This window comes from Coenobita brevimanus, chromosome 16, assembly GCF_032717465.1.
Source record: "Coenobita brevimanus isolate Jiangsu-jjx chromosome 16, ASM3271746v2, whole genome shotgun sequence".
NCBI classification, from domain to species: Eukaryota; Metazoa; Arthropoda; class Malacostraca; order Decapoda; family Coenobitidae; genus Coenobita; species Coenobita brevimanus.
The window spans coordinates 22,765,490-22,781,210 of NC_136969.1; positions in this window are offsets into that span (position 1 = coordinate 22,765,490).

The following is a 15,721-nucleotide window of genomic DNA, read 5'->3' on the forward strand; positions in this document are numbered from 1 at the left end:
TTACTTTCAATTTCCTCCCTTCACACACCGTTCCAAACTCCTCTACTAACTGTCTCAATCTTTCCTCTGAATCAGCCACCAGTGCAGTATCATCTGGAAATAGCAGCTGCTTCAGATTCCACTCTCTACCATCAACATTCACTAGACTCAGACCTCAACCTAACATTCTTGGATTCACCTCCCTTACAACACCATCCATATAAATATTGAACAACCAAGGCGACATCACACATCCTTGTCGCAGCCCCACTCTCACGGGAAACCAATCACTCACAGTATTACCCACTCTTACACACGGTCGACTGCTTACACAAAATCTTTTCAGCCCTTTTAGTAACCTACCATCAAGTCCATACAACCTTAAAACAGTCCACAACGCCTCCCTATCAATTCTATCATACGTGCTCTCTAAATCCATGAATGCCCAAAATACATCCTTGCCCGTTGCTAAATACTTTTCACACACTTGTCTCGCAGCAAACACCTGATCCATGCATCCCCTCCCTCTCCTAAATCCACACTGCTCATCACCAATCACTCCCTCTATGCCCTCTCTAACTCTCTTAATTAACACTCTACCATACTGTCACGAATCAAATTCGCGACATTTCCCTTTTGTGAAAAACACGAACTATTAGTGGAAAACTCACTGTGTATCGCTCAGTTAACCGTTTCTCTCTCCACTTCGGTGGTATACTTTTCAAAACATTCGTCACTGTTTCAAAAGTGACCGATTTAATGCACGTCACTAAGTGCTCTAGTGAGCGATACTATTGTTTCTTTATTGTTCGCCCCTGCTTGCCTCGACCATTAGAAAAATGCGGCCTAGTGCTCCGCTTTTGTTTCCCACGACTTAGTCAGTCGAGTGTTTGCTCTGACGGAGAGAGGGTCTGTGCTCCAGCAGTGTGAGAGGTCAACCCAAGCTCCACAAGACCACAGCTCCAAGCTCCCACCCTTGGTGATACAAAGCATTCATCGTTCAGTATTTCCTTTCGTTTTCCTAGTCTTAAGAGTTTAATTAAGGTATTTTTCCTAGGCTTAAGAATTTAGCTCGAGTGAGTGAGTGAGTGCGATCTCATTAATTTGATTTTGAATTGTAACGTTAAATTTATTTTGTAATCAATAAATTTAACAGTTCTTTTTCTTGAGCTTAATGTAAAGTAAACTCTTGTTTCATTTCTCCACAATTAAGTTTATTTTCCATATAGCTCCTAGCTTGCATAAACGTTTTGCTATTCATAACTGGTACTTAGGCCAGTCTTGTATTAAACTTAAAATCCGTTGTGCCTCCTAGGAGTTAAGCACCAGCAAGAGCCTGATATTATTATTAGTATTAGTTACTTATTGTCAGGGGTGAAGTAACTTTCTCCAGAGGCTAACAGTACTAATTCAGCATTTGTGAGTAATTAGTCTCTGCTGTGTACTGTCGAAAAAGCTTATAAATTCTCGTTCTTAGAGAATCGTGCGAAGCAAGCTAGCGTAAAGTAATCGTTGCTTGATTTAGTAAGACAATCATTGTCCCTGCTCTTCAATATTATTGAATATTATTATCAATTAAATAATATTTAGCATTTATATTTTAAAAACCCCGTGTTATTTTAAAAACCCCGTGACACATACACCTTACCTACAACACTCAACAGACTTTTACCCCTGAAGCTAGTACATTCATACTTATCACCATAACCTTTATACAACGAGACCACACAAGCACTTGCCCTGTCAATTGGCACCATACCTTTCACAAAGCACACGTTCAACAATCTTACTAACCAGTCAACAATAGTCGCTCCACCACTCTTCAGGCATTCCACAGCACACCCATCTATACCTGCAGCTTTCCCTTTTTCATCTCCTTTATTGTCTCCTGCACATCCTCCTTCATGATCAAAGAATCATTCAACTCTACCAACACATTTATTCCTTGCAACCTTGCATCCGCCACAATCTCAGCCCCCCCTTCCTCCTCTACATTTAACAATATTTCTAAATACTCTGCCCATCTCTTCCTTACTGCATCCATCTCAATTAACATCCTTCCATCCTCTGCTTTTACTCACTCTTCCTTCCCAGACTCTCCCTTTCGCACCCTTTTCACCTCCTTCCAAAACATTTTCTTATTTTGTTGAAAGTTCTCAGTCAACTGCCTACCCCACCTCTCATCTGTTGCCACTTTAGTATCACGCACAGCCCTTCTCGACCTATTTCTCTTTTCCTTATACCTCTCATATGACACCTCATCCTTCCTCTGCAGCCACACTTCATATGCACGTCTCTTCTCAGCATCAGCCATACTTACTTCCTCGCACCACCATTCACTTCCTTTTCTTACACCACCACCCACACGTCTCACACCACACACTCTTCCGCATGCCCCACCACAGCACTCTTAAGCCCTTAACCGTGGGCTTGTTTTGCTTTGACTTGCGGCTCCCGCGGGCATATTCGCGCTCTGACAGACTCTCTGAAAATATTTGCCAAAAATCAGTTATTAGTCCTAGAATATTAAAATCACATCTGCTTATGGCACATACCTTCAGCTTTCTCCTGGGGTGTTTGTTGAGCCTTCGTCGAATACCGTAGGACTTGTTGAGACCTCTGAAGTTGGGTAACGAAGTCTCCACTTTACACTTCCCAACAACCCGTAATATGATTACCACAGCCTGATATCACTAGAAACACTATTCTATGATTCTCAAATAGTTTGGAATCCATACTGCCCCCCAAAAAAAACACTGTGAAAGCAATGAAAATTACGAGCGAGTATACAGTATGACCCCACTTGCGATCGTTCGCCGCTGGTGTTCTGTCATTTATTATTCATAAAAACACTCACAGTTTATATTTCTATTACTATATAACACTTATATATATCTACAGTCTTTATCCAGAAGTTTCCTTCAGTAACAGTAGTTTATTGTCACTGTAGGCATTCAATTTCTCTTTCAGTAAAATACGTAGCATTCACTTTCTCGTCCTGTATACTAGCGTTGAGAATGAATGTCACTTTCACCTTCACTTTCATAACTCATAGTATTCATACATGCTAGAGCGAAACTTTCACTTTCATTACTCTTGGTATGTATACTCGTATTCTTATAATACTACTCATTTACATTTCTATTTACGTTCTCTATTTTATTTACATTATTTACATTTCTATTTACACTGTGTTAGGCACTGTCACTTGCAGTAACTTATAAAACTATTTTCCATTTTTCACTTATATTTACATTCATTGCTTTCACTTGCTGTTTACACATTATTTACGTATCCACTTGCACTGTTTTACTCACCAGAAAGATCGTAGTCACTCTTTATCATTTGTCAGCCCATTACCTCTTTCCACACGAGGTTTAGTAGGGGGTAGAGGTCACAGGGTTCTTTGGATGGGGCTAAAAAGCGGCGGAATTTAGCAGGCACGAATCCGACGTACTTTCACCTTGAAAGACGACAGTAAACTGATACTGGTGGCCTGCCTGCCTACTGCCTAGGGAGAGTGCAATACTGCCAACGTCAGCCTTGTGAGACCTGCTAATATGAAATGATTGGCAGGAAATCTAGACAATACATAATAAATTAGGTAGTTCCAGGTGAATGTAAATATTACTTAGGCTTCTCCCTAAAAAACATTTTTATTACGAGAATAGATTATACGGCATATTTCAAGGGGAAATAAACAGCGAAAATTAGCGAACGAGTGCACGTGAGGTATTGTCAGGTGATAATTAGCCAATTCCAGGTGTATGGCATTATCACTTACCTTATTTCTTTTTTGTATATATTATTTGGTATAAGAATAGGGCATAGGGCTTATTTCAATGGATGAAATCACTGGAAAATTCCAGGGAAGATTTACTTAGCGTGGAATACAGTGTGGTGGCCTGCAATAATTAGGTAGTTCCAGGTGAATGTAAATATCACTTAGGCTTCTCCCTTCCTTTCTTATATATATTTTTATTACGAGAATAGATTATACGGCATATTTCAAGGGGAAATAAACAGCGAAAATTAGCGAATGAGTGCACGTGAGGTGTTGTCAGGTGATAATTAGCCAATTCCAGGTTTATGGCACTCTCACTTACCTTATTTCTGTTTTGTATATATTATTTGGTACAAGAATAGGGCATAGGGCTTATTTCAATGGATGAAATTAGTGGAAAATTCCAGAGAAGATTTACTTAGCGTAGCACGGCCGGGCAGGCTAGAGGAGAGGGTAATGGAGGGGAGGTAGGGAGGGGAATCAAGAACGGGGAGAAGTGACGGCCCGTGGTTAAGGGGTTAAACACCTGCCATTCCTCCTCCACACTGCCATTTCCTGATTTTTCACTGCTTTCCACTCATCTTTCAGTTTCTCCTGATACTCTTTAATTTTCTCTCTTTTATCCAACTCACTCACTTTCAAAACCTCCCTGCCACACCTAACTCTCCTAGTTCTCACCCATCTCTTACCTGCTCTTAACTTTCCCTCCACCAGATAGTGGTCAGACGTACCTCCATCTTCCCCTCTCAGAACTCTCACATCCAACAATCTTCCTATTACATTCCTGGACACAACCACATAGTCCATCAATGCTCCGTCAACAACCCTTCCACCCTCTTGTCTCACTCATGTATACTTATAAATATCTTTCTTCTCAAACAGGGAATTTCCAGTCACCATCTCTTGCTCAGTGCACATCCCTATCATTCGTTCCCCATTTTCATTTCTTCCAGGCACACAATGCATACCAACTAGGCTACACCTTCGGTTGCTACATATCCCACTCTAGCATTCTGATCTCCTATAATTACCATACTCATATTCGCTCCAAAACTCTGTAGACACTCATCAACATCATTCATGATGAGGAAATGGAAAATGTGAGTACGTTTAAGTAATTGGGTAGTGTGATGAGTAGGGATGGAAGTTTCTATCTATCTATCTATCTATATACCTAGGCTGCTTCCTCCAAGGAAAGGGAGGTAGCCGAGACAGGACGACACACTCCCCATTTACTCATCCATTCCAACACATTCATTCGCATCTTAGCCCCAGAGGGGAGAAGGGACAGATCCTCACCGCACCACACCGCATAGGGGTCAACTGCGCGGTGCAATCAGTGACATCTACAGCAAGGCCCGACAGCAGGGCTGGTTTACCCCTGCCAGATCATAATACACCCATCCCCTTACCCGCACGCGACCTGATCAGCTGATCAGACCAAATGCGGGAGAATATCCCCTCAGGGCTGTGTCATCATTTATTCATTCACAATTTCTCTCCATTTATTTCTGTCAAGCACAGCCACTCTTCCTTCCTCAACAGACATCCCTGTTGCATCCAGCACTCTCTTCACACTGTCCATCCATCCGATTCATGGTTTTCCTCTCAGCCTAACACCTCTTACATCTGATCTAGTTATCTTTTTCACCAATCGCTCATTATCCATTCTCACCATATGCCCAAACCATCCCAACACCCTCTGCTCAACTCTACCAGCCATCTCCCGAACAACTCCAGTTCTCCTTCGCACTCATCATTTCGCACTCAATCCATATGCGTCACTCCACACATACTCCTCAGACACCTCATCTCCATTTCATTCAAACTTTTCCTCTCTGCTACACTCATATTCCATGTTTCAGCCCCATATAATGCAGTCGGTACCACAACACCCTCATACAGCCTTCTCTTTATATCCATTCTAAGTGAACGACATCTAAACACTTTTTTCATTCCTCCCATTACCTTACCTACTTCATTCATTCTAAACTTCACTTCTGCATCTATTCTTCCATCCACAGGAACATGTGACCCTAAATATTTAAAACACTACCTCCTCAAGCACCTCACCATTCAGAACTATATTCATCCTCCTACCATCTACCAACCTCGTACACTTCATCACTTTACTCTTATTCTCATTTTCTTTCAATTTATTCCTATCACACACCCTTCCAAACTCCTCTACCAACTGTCTCAATCTTTCCTCTGAATCAGCCACCAGTGCAGTATCATCTGCAAACAGCAGCTGCTTCAGATTCCACTTTCCACCATCAGCATTCACCAGACTCAGACCTCCACGTAAAACTCTTGCATTGACCTCTCTTACAACACCATCCATATAAATATTAAACAACCAAGACGACATCACACATCCCTGTCGCAGCCCCACTCTCACGGGAAGCCAATCACTCACAACATTTCCCACTCTTAAACACGCTCTACTATTTACATAAAAACTTTTCACCCCTTTTAGTAACCTACCATCAAGTCCATACAATCTTAAAACAGTCCACAACGCTTCCCTATCAATTCTATCATACGCTTTCTCTAAATCGATGAATGCCCAAAGCACATCCTTGCCTTTTGCTAAATAATTTTCACACACTCGTCCCACAGCAAACACCTGATCCATGCATTCCCTCCCTCTCCTAAAGCCACACTGCTCATCACCAATCACTCCCTCTGTACCTTCTCTAACTCTCATAATTAACACTCTACCATACACCTTACCTACAACACTCAACAGACTTATACCCCTAAAGCTAGTACATTCATACTTATCACCCTTGCCTTCATACAACTGGACCACACAAGCACTTGCCCAGTCAACTGGCACCATACCTTTCACAAAGCACACATTCAACAGTCTTAGTAACCAGTCAACAATAGTCACTCCACCACCCTTCAGACATTCCACAGCACATCCCTCCATACCTGCAGCCTTCCCTGCTTTCATCTCCTTTACTGCCTTCTCCACTTCATCCTTCGTGATCAAAAAATCATTCAACTCTCCCAACACATTTATTCCTTGCACCGTTGTATCCACCACAATCTCAGCCACCTTTTCCTCCTCTACATATAACAATCTTTCAAAATACTCTGCCTATCTCTTCCTTACTGCATCCATCTCAGTTAACATCCTTCCATCCTCTGCTTTTACTCGCTCTTCCTTCCCAGACTCTCCTTTTTGCACCCTTTTAACCTCCTTCCGGAACATTTTCTAATTCTGTTGAAAATTCTCAGTCAGCCACCTCCCTCACCTCTCATCTGTTGCCACTTTAGCATCACGCACAGCCCTTCTCGACCTATTCCTCTTTTCCTTATACCTCTCAAATGACACCTCATCCTTCCTCTGCAGCCACACTTCATATGCACGTCTCTTCTCAGCCACAGCCATCCTTACTTCCTCACACCACCATTCACTTCCTTTTCTTACACCACCACCCACATGTCTCACACCATACACCTCTTCTGCATGTCCCACCACAGCACTCTTAAACAACTGCCACTCCTCCTCCATACTGCCATTTTCCTGATCTTTCACTGTGTTCCAATCATCGTTCAATTTCTCCTGATACTCTCTAATTTTCTCTCTTTTATCCAACTCACTCACTTTCAAAACCTCCTTGCCACACCAAACCCTCCTAGCTCTCACCCATCTCTTACCTACTCTTAACTTCCCCTCCACCAGATAGTGGTCAGACATACCTCCACCCTCCCCTCTCGGAACTCTCACATCCAACAATTTTCCTATTACATTTCTAGACACAACCACATAGCCCATCAATGCTTTATCCACAACCATTCCACCCTCCTATCTCACCCATGTATACTTATAAATATCTTCTCAAACAGTGTATTTCCAATCACCATCTCTCGCTCAACACACATCCCTATCATTCGTTCCCCATTTTCATTTCTTCCAGGCACACCATGCATACCAACTACACCTTCAACTGCTACATTTCCCACTCTAGCATTCAGATTTCCCATCATTACCACATTCACATTCGCTCCAAAACTCTGCAGACACTCATCATCATCATTTCAGAATGACTCCCTCTCTTCTTCAGTTTATGAGGGCGTGCCTACAAGAAAGGAAGACTTCTGTTCAGTTTCTTGATCGACTTGCTGCTTACTTAGACAAGTGGATGGAGAAAGATGAAACTCCTCCCATGCGAGAGGGGTTAATCGACCTTATGCTGCGTACACAGCTAGAAAAGTCGTGGCCTGCTGAGCTTATGGCTCAGCTTAAGATCTGCCAGGTAAGGGATGACAGCCAAATGGTGGAGAAGGCTGATGTATTCTTCACTGCGTATGGGTATCAAACTTGTAAGCAACACACCTGGAACAGGAAAGCTGACAAATCTGGGAAACCGTCTCAGACTGAACCCCAACAACAAGGCCGTTCTCAGAATAATGGCCAGGGTCCAAACAAACCGCAGAAGAAGGACCAGGGGCAAAATACCCTGAAACCTAAGTGGAAGCGGTATGACAAGTACCCTAATCAGCAGCAGTATCAGCCATGCAGTCGACCATCGGGACTATCCTCTTCAGCACCAGCCCCAGTGTATCGCAGGCAGGAGGCAAATGCAGCTTTCATTCCTGAATAGCAGTACGGTGGTGTCATCCCTAGCATCACAGGTACTTCCCCACAGTTCACTAGTCCCCCAGCAACAGTGAACTCTCCACCACAGGTGGTCAATGCTCAATCTCCCCAGACAGTGAGTACAACCCCTCAGGTATCTAATTCTCAGGGCACTATGTTTGCCGCATCATTTATTCACAGCCTCATCAGTGGCTGGCTGCTTCCTCCACAGGCCCTCCCACAGGTAACAGTGCCTTCCTTGTTCAGCCAGGGTTTGTGGGAGGCATTCCTGTAAAGGTCCAGAGAGACATGTCTATGTTTCCTCAGGTTGCTCCATCAAGCAAAGTTTAGTTCGTCCCGACGAGTACACAGGTCGACAGGTCCAAGCTCAGCTTATTGACGGATCAGTGAGATTGTTCCCTGAGGCACGTATCCAGGTGGCATCTCCATTTTACACTGGTGCAACATTTGCAGTTGTCATGCCAGAACCTTTGTTGGACCTTATCATAGGCAACATACAAGGTGCCAAGTATAGTTGCACTGTAGATGACGCTACTCAGACTTCGGCTGCAGTAACACGAGCCATGGCTGAGGCTCCAAATTGTGTCACCCCTGTGATCATTGCATCACCGCAAGATCTGATTTGTAGCCAAGATGTTGTCGAAAAACAACATTCTGACCCGACACTTGCTGCCGTGTGGAAGAAGCAAAAGGGTAGAGTGATTAAGTATTCATGGGGAGGTCAAGCCAGGTTCCTTCATAAACAAGGACAGCTCTACCGCGAGTCATGAACACCCCAGGGCGAGGTTCAACTGCAGTTTGTTGTTCCCGCTAAGTATCGCCAAGCAGTGTCAGAATGGGGTCATTGTTCAGCCTCAGGAGGTACATGGGCAAAAGGAAAATCCAGGGCCATATCCGTGCTGACTTTCTGGCCAGGGATCGGACAGGAAATAGATAGCTTTGTGCATTCCTTCAGTGTGTGTCAATGTACCACCAATCAGGGACAAGTACTTCCTGTGCCGTTTGAATCCACACCCATAATCTCTGAAGCAGTTGAGAGACAGGGCAGTGATAATGTGGGTGCCGACCTGACATCTCGCCCATTGGCCCCACAGGACACATTATGTCCAGGGCCAGTACATACATATGTACCGTAGGTTAACGGGGAAGTTTGAGAACCCCGTAGGGACAATCTGAGGCTGTGTTTGAATTACCTTGTGGTGTCTCGAGCTATGGACCTCTCTGAGGATTCCCGGAGAATGCACATTATCCACATGAGTGTTCACACCCACGGTGGGTGTTAAAATGTGACCTGCTCGAGATTGCGTAGGGATTCTCATCTTGCCAATGTTAATCGTAAGTGTAGAGTAGGGTTTAACCAGCAAACTATAAGGGTCTTTTGAGATTCTGTCCTGGGACCACGTTTCCTGGTTAATAATAATGTAGGTTTAGGGTTTAACCAGTAAACTATAAGGGTCTTTTGAGATTCTGTCCTGGGACCAAGTTTTCTGGTTAATAGTAATGTAGGTTTAGGGTTTAACCAGCAAACTGTAAGGGTCTTTTGAGATTCTGTCCTGGGACCACATTTCCTGGTTAATAATGTATCCAATACAAAAATAATGGCAACCTCGAATGTACAAAGCTTGGCTGTCACTTAAAATTTTCGGCTAGGGCGTACTCTTTGTACCATATGTACTGATTGCTAGGCAGAGAGAGAGAAATTGTATTTTAATAAAAATTGTTTGTCGCACTGACACTTTTGATGCTCCACCTTCATTGCTTTTGCAGGTGCAGCTGGCGGGTGTAGCAATTTTGTTGAGCTGACCAGCTGATCATCTCTGCCGCATGCTGCCGCCTCTTCTCTTCTGCCTCGTCGCCTCTATTTACTGTTGATTTGTATTATATAATTTTACATGTAGGCACAGTTACACCACAACTGTCACACCTACACCGTGTATTACATACATCACGCTACATGACAATTAGTTGTTAATGTAAATGTAGCGAACTTTTTGCTCAGTTTGACCTGAGTACAGGATTTTTCACTGTCGTCACGGAGTTTTTTCCTCAAACTTGTTTCTATTAACGTAAATACGAGGTTTTTACGCTCATGGGCGACTGTGATTTTCTCCTGTAGCAGGATAGTACGCACACCACAGCGTGAATCTTGTGTGACTGAGTTAGGATTTATATGTATGTATATCAAAAAATTTTCTGAAAAAAAAAAAAAAAAAAAGATTTTGATGGGGCGTAATGTCACGAATTCGCGCGAGCGTATTGATAAATTCGTGACATTGTACTTCAGTGAGAAAACCAAGAATTCTAGTGGAATTCCCACTGCACATCATTCAGTTCAACTGTCGTTGTATTCACTTTGATCGGGATGGTTTTCAGAACATTTCTCACTGTTTCACAAGTGACTATTCTTACCCATGACATTAGCGCTTTCCCTGAGTGATTTATTGTGAGCCTATATCACTCACTTTCTTTCCATTGACCGTTGAAGTTCGAACACGGCCATCTCTCATCCCCTTTCATAGTTTGGAGTTAGTCAGCTTTCAGTCATCATTAGGGTAGGACCGTTTGTGCCCAGCGTAAGGCAGCGCCGCCTTTGTACAGCAAGTTCCTGAATCTCCACCTAGACGGTGAATTGGCGAAGTGGGCTTAGCAAATTGCAGTGTTTGATGTTCTGCACAGGCGCCCAGTCTTTTCGCTCAGCTTCCCTCCACTGACCAGTATTTCTATTCGTTTTTCTAGGCTTACGTGTGTTTAGCTTTTTAATGAGTGAGTGAGTGTATTTTCCTTGTTATTTTGAATTCACTTTTGAGATTCATATAACGTAAATTTATTTTCAGTGTAATCAATAAATTTACAGTTCTTTTCTTTGAGCTTAATGTAATTAAACTCGTGTTTTATTTCTCCACATTAAACTTATTTTTGTTGCCGCTCTTAGTTTGCACAAACTCTTTACATTATTCTTAACTGGTACTTAGGCCAGTTCTTTTGTATCAGACTTAAATCCGTTGTGCCATCCAGGAGTTTGCATCAACAAGAACCTGTTTATTATTATTAGCATTAGTTATTGATTGTCAGGGGTGCAGTCACTTTCTCAAGAGGCTGACAGTACTACAAACAGCACTCGTGAGTAATTAGTCTCTGCTGTGTACTGTTGAGAAAGTTTATAAATTCTCGTCTCTAGAGAATCGGCGAAGTAAGCCGAAATAAAGTAAACTTACTGCTTGATTTTCACAAGTCAATTCCTTGTCTCAATTTTCAAGTAGCATCTAAGCATATTTAATTCATAAATTCACATCCCCCTGTGACAGAAAGATCATATTACATCTCTTGTAAAATCAGCTTCAAAGAGATTAGGTGTGCTAAGCCAATTCCATACCATCTTTACCCCTGCACATTTGTTGACTTTATACATGGGTTTTATTTGCCCCTGTGTAGAGTACAACTCTCATGTGTGGGTAGGCTCCCCACATACAGCTTTTCTTAATAGGGTGGAGTCAAAGGCTTTTCTTCTCATTAACTCTCCTCCTCTTACTGGTTCCCTTCGCCGCACTGTTGCCTCTTTATCTATTTTCTATCACTACTTCCATGGTCACTGCTTCTTTGAACTGTCTGCTTGCATCCATCCACCTCTACGACAGGTGCATAACACCCGTCTAGCAACTAACTCTCATCCCTTTTCTGTCCAACTCTCTAATGCAAGAGTTAACCGTTACTCCCAATCCTTCATTTACGCAATGGGTCAACTCTGGAACTGTCTCCCTCTGTCAGTACTTCCTACTTCCTATGATCTCCAGTCTTTCAAACGTAGTGTGTCCAGGCATCTCAAAATGAACAGATCTTGAATTTGGATCACTTTTGAATTGTTTTTGTTTTTTTTCTTGGATGGAATTGTTTACGGGCTCCTAGCCTTTGGTTCCTTCGCACTTGCATAATATATATATATATATATATATATATATATGTTTATATATATATATATATATATATATATATATATATGTTTATTTTATATATATATATATATATATATATATATATATATATATATATATATATATATTTATATTATATATTTATATTTATATATATATTTACATATATATATATATATATATATATATATATATATATATATATATATATATATATATATATACATATAGATATACATGTGTATATATATATATATATTTATATATATATAAATATATATATATATATATAAATATATCTATCTATATATCTCTATATATATATATAGATATATATATATATATATATATATATATATATATATATATATATATATATATATATATATATATATATATATATATATATATATATATATATATATATATATATATATATATATATATATATATATATATATATATATATATATATATATATATATATATATATATATATATATATATATATATATATATATATATATATATATATATATATATATATATATATATATATATATATATATATATATATATATATATATATATATATATATATATATATATATATATATATATATATATATATATATATATATATATATATATATATATATATATATATATATATATATATATATATATATATATATATATATATATATATATATATATATATATATATATATATATATATATATATATATATATATATATATATATATATATATGTATATATATATATATATATATATATATATATATATATATATATATATATATATATATATATATATATATATATATATATATATATATATATATATATATATATATATATATATATATATATATATATATATATATATATATATATATATATATATATATATATATATATATATATATATATACATATATATATATATATATATATATATATATATATATACATACATATATATATATATATATATATTTATATACATACATACATATATATATATATATATATATATATATATATATATATATATATATATATATATATATATACATATATATATATATATATATATATATATATATATATATATATATATATATATATATATATATATATATATATATATATATATATGTACAGTATTATATATACATATATATATATATATGTACCCTAATTCATGGAAAGAAACCAATATCCACCCAGTTCCAAAGAAAGGAAGTTCCTCTGACCCCTCTGATTACAGACCAATAGCTCTCACTTCTTCTTTGGTAAGGTATTTGAAACTTTAATTAATAAGCACATAGTTAAACATCTTGAATCCAACAACTTAATTAGTGATAGATAATATGGTTTTCGCCACGAAAGATCCACCATTGACATACTCAATCTCCTGATTCATACCGTCCATCAATCAATAGACTTACTTGGAGAAACTCATGCAGTAGCCCTTGATATTTCTAAAGCTTTCGACAGAGTATGGCACCGTTCCCTGTTGTCTAAACTCCTTTGCTATGGACTAAAGTCTTTTGTCCCTTTGATTTCCTCATATCTCAGCGACAGAAAAATAAGAGTAAAAGTAGATTATATATATTCCAATTTCCACTCAATTAACGCTGGCGTGCCGCAGGGATCAGTTCTTGTGCCAACCTTGTTCCTGGTTCATATTAATGATCTCTTATCTATCACCCATAATCCCATCCATTCATATGCAGATGGCAACACTTCATAGTTCATTTATACTCAGACACCCATTTACAAAGTCTAATATCTCTAACTCTCAACTTAGAACAGCCATCTCTATAAATCAAGACTTATCTACAATCAGTGAATGGGGACAAAACAACTTTGTCTCATTTAATGCTAGTAAAACTAAATATGTACAATTTTCTAATAGACAGGTATTGCCAGATTCGTATATTACCTTCAATGCTACAAATATTCCCATCTCGAAAAGTATTGAAATTCTTGGCGTCTCAGTCATCAATGCCCTCAGCTGGACCTCTCATGTCAGATCACTAGCTGAAACCTCCTCAAAGAAACTTGGATTATTGTACAGAGTCTGTAACTTCTTCACTGACCAGCAGTTAGTTATAATTTATAAAAGTCATGTGCCCTCTCAGCTTGAATACATATAATATATTATATGAATATACATATAATATATATAATATATATATAATAATATATATAATATATATATATATATAATATATATATATATATATATATATATATATATATATATATATATATATATATATATATATATATATATATATATATCTGAAAGAATTCTGAAATGCAGAAGTTCTGGAATATGGATGAGTGACATTCCAGTCACGAGCGCTACCAGATGCCCGTGTAGAACGAGGGAAGGCATGGAGAGGTGGCACAATGGACGCAACTTCGGCTGAACAATTGCTATAAAAAAATCTGTAAAATAATGCAAGGGAGGCAACATTCCTTCTTACTTGTAGGGGAGGTAGTTTATTAGTAATAGCAGGATTATTAATCATTCTAACAGCTTTGTTCTGGATTTTGTCTAGTTTTTTTTTTAATGCAACCTCTCCACATCCATTCCACAAGGGTGAGCAGTATTCAAGCTGAGAGCGCACATGACTTTTATAAATTATAGCTAACTGCTCGTCAGTGAAGAAGTTATAGAGATGGCTGTTCTAAGTTGAGAGTTAGAGATATTAGACTTTTAAATGGGTGTCTGAGTATAAATGAACTATGAAGTGTTGTCATCTGCATATGAATGGATGGGATTATGGGTGATAGATAAGAGATCATTAATATGAACCAGGAACAAGTTTGGCACAAGAACTGATCCCTGCGGCACGCCAGCGTTAATTGAGTGGAAATTGGAATATACATCATCTACTTTTACTCTTATTTTTCTGTCGCTGAGATATGAGGAAATCAAAGGGACAAAAGACTTTAGTCCATAGCAAAGGAGTTTAGACAACAGGGAACGGTGCCATACTCTGTCGAAAGCTTTAGAAATATCAAAGGCTACTGCATGAGTTTCTCCATGTAAGTCTATTGATTGATGGACGGTATGAATCAGGAGATTGAGTATGTCAATGGTGGATCTTTCGTGGCGAAAACCATATTATCTATCACTAATTAAGTTGTTGGATTCAAGATGTTTAACTATGTGCTTATTAATTAAAGTTTCAAATACCTTACCAAAGAAGAAGTGAGAGCTATTGGTCTGTAATCAGAGGGGTCAGAGGAACTTCCTTTCTTTGGAACTGGGTGGATATTGGTTTCTTTCCATGAATTAGGGAATGAAGAAGTACATATGCAGTGTCTGAATAATTTAGCAAGAACAGAGGCAAGTTCTGCAGAACACTTTT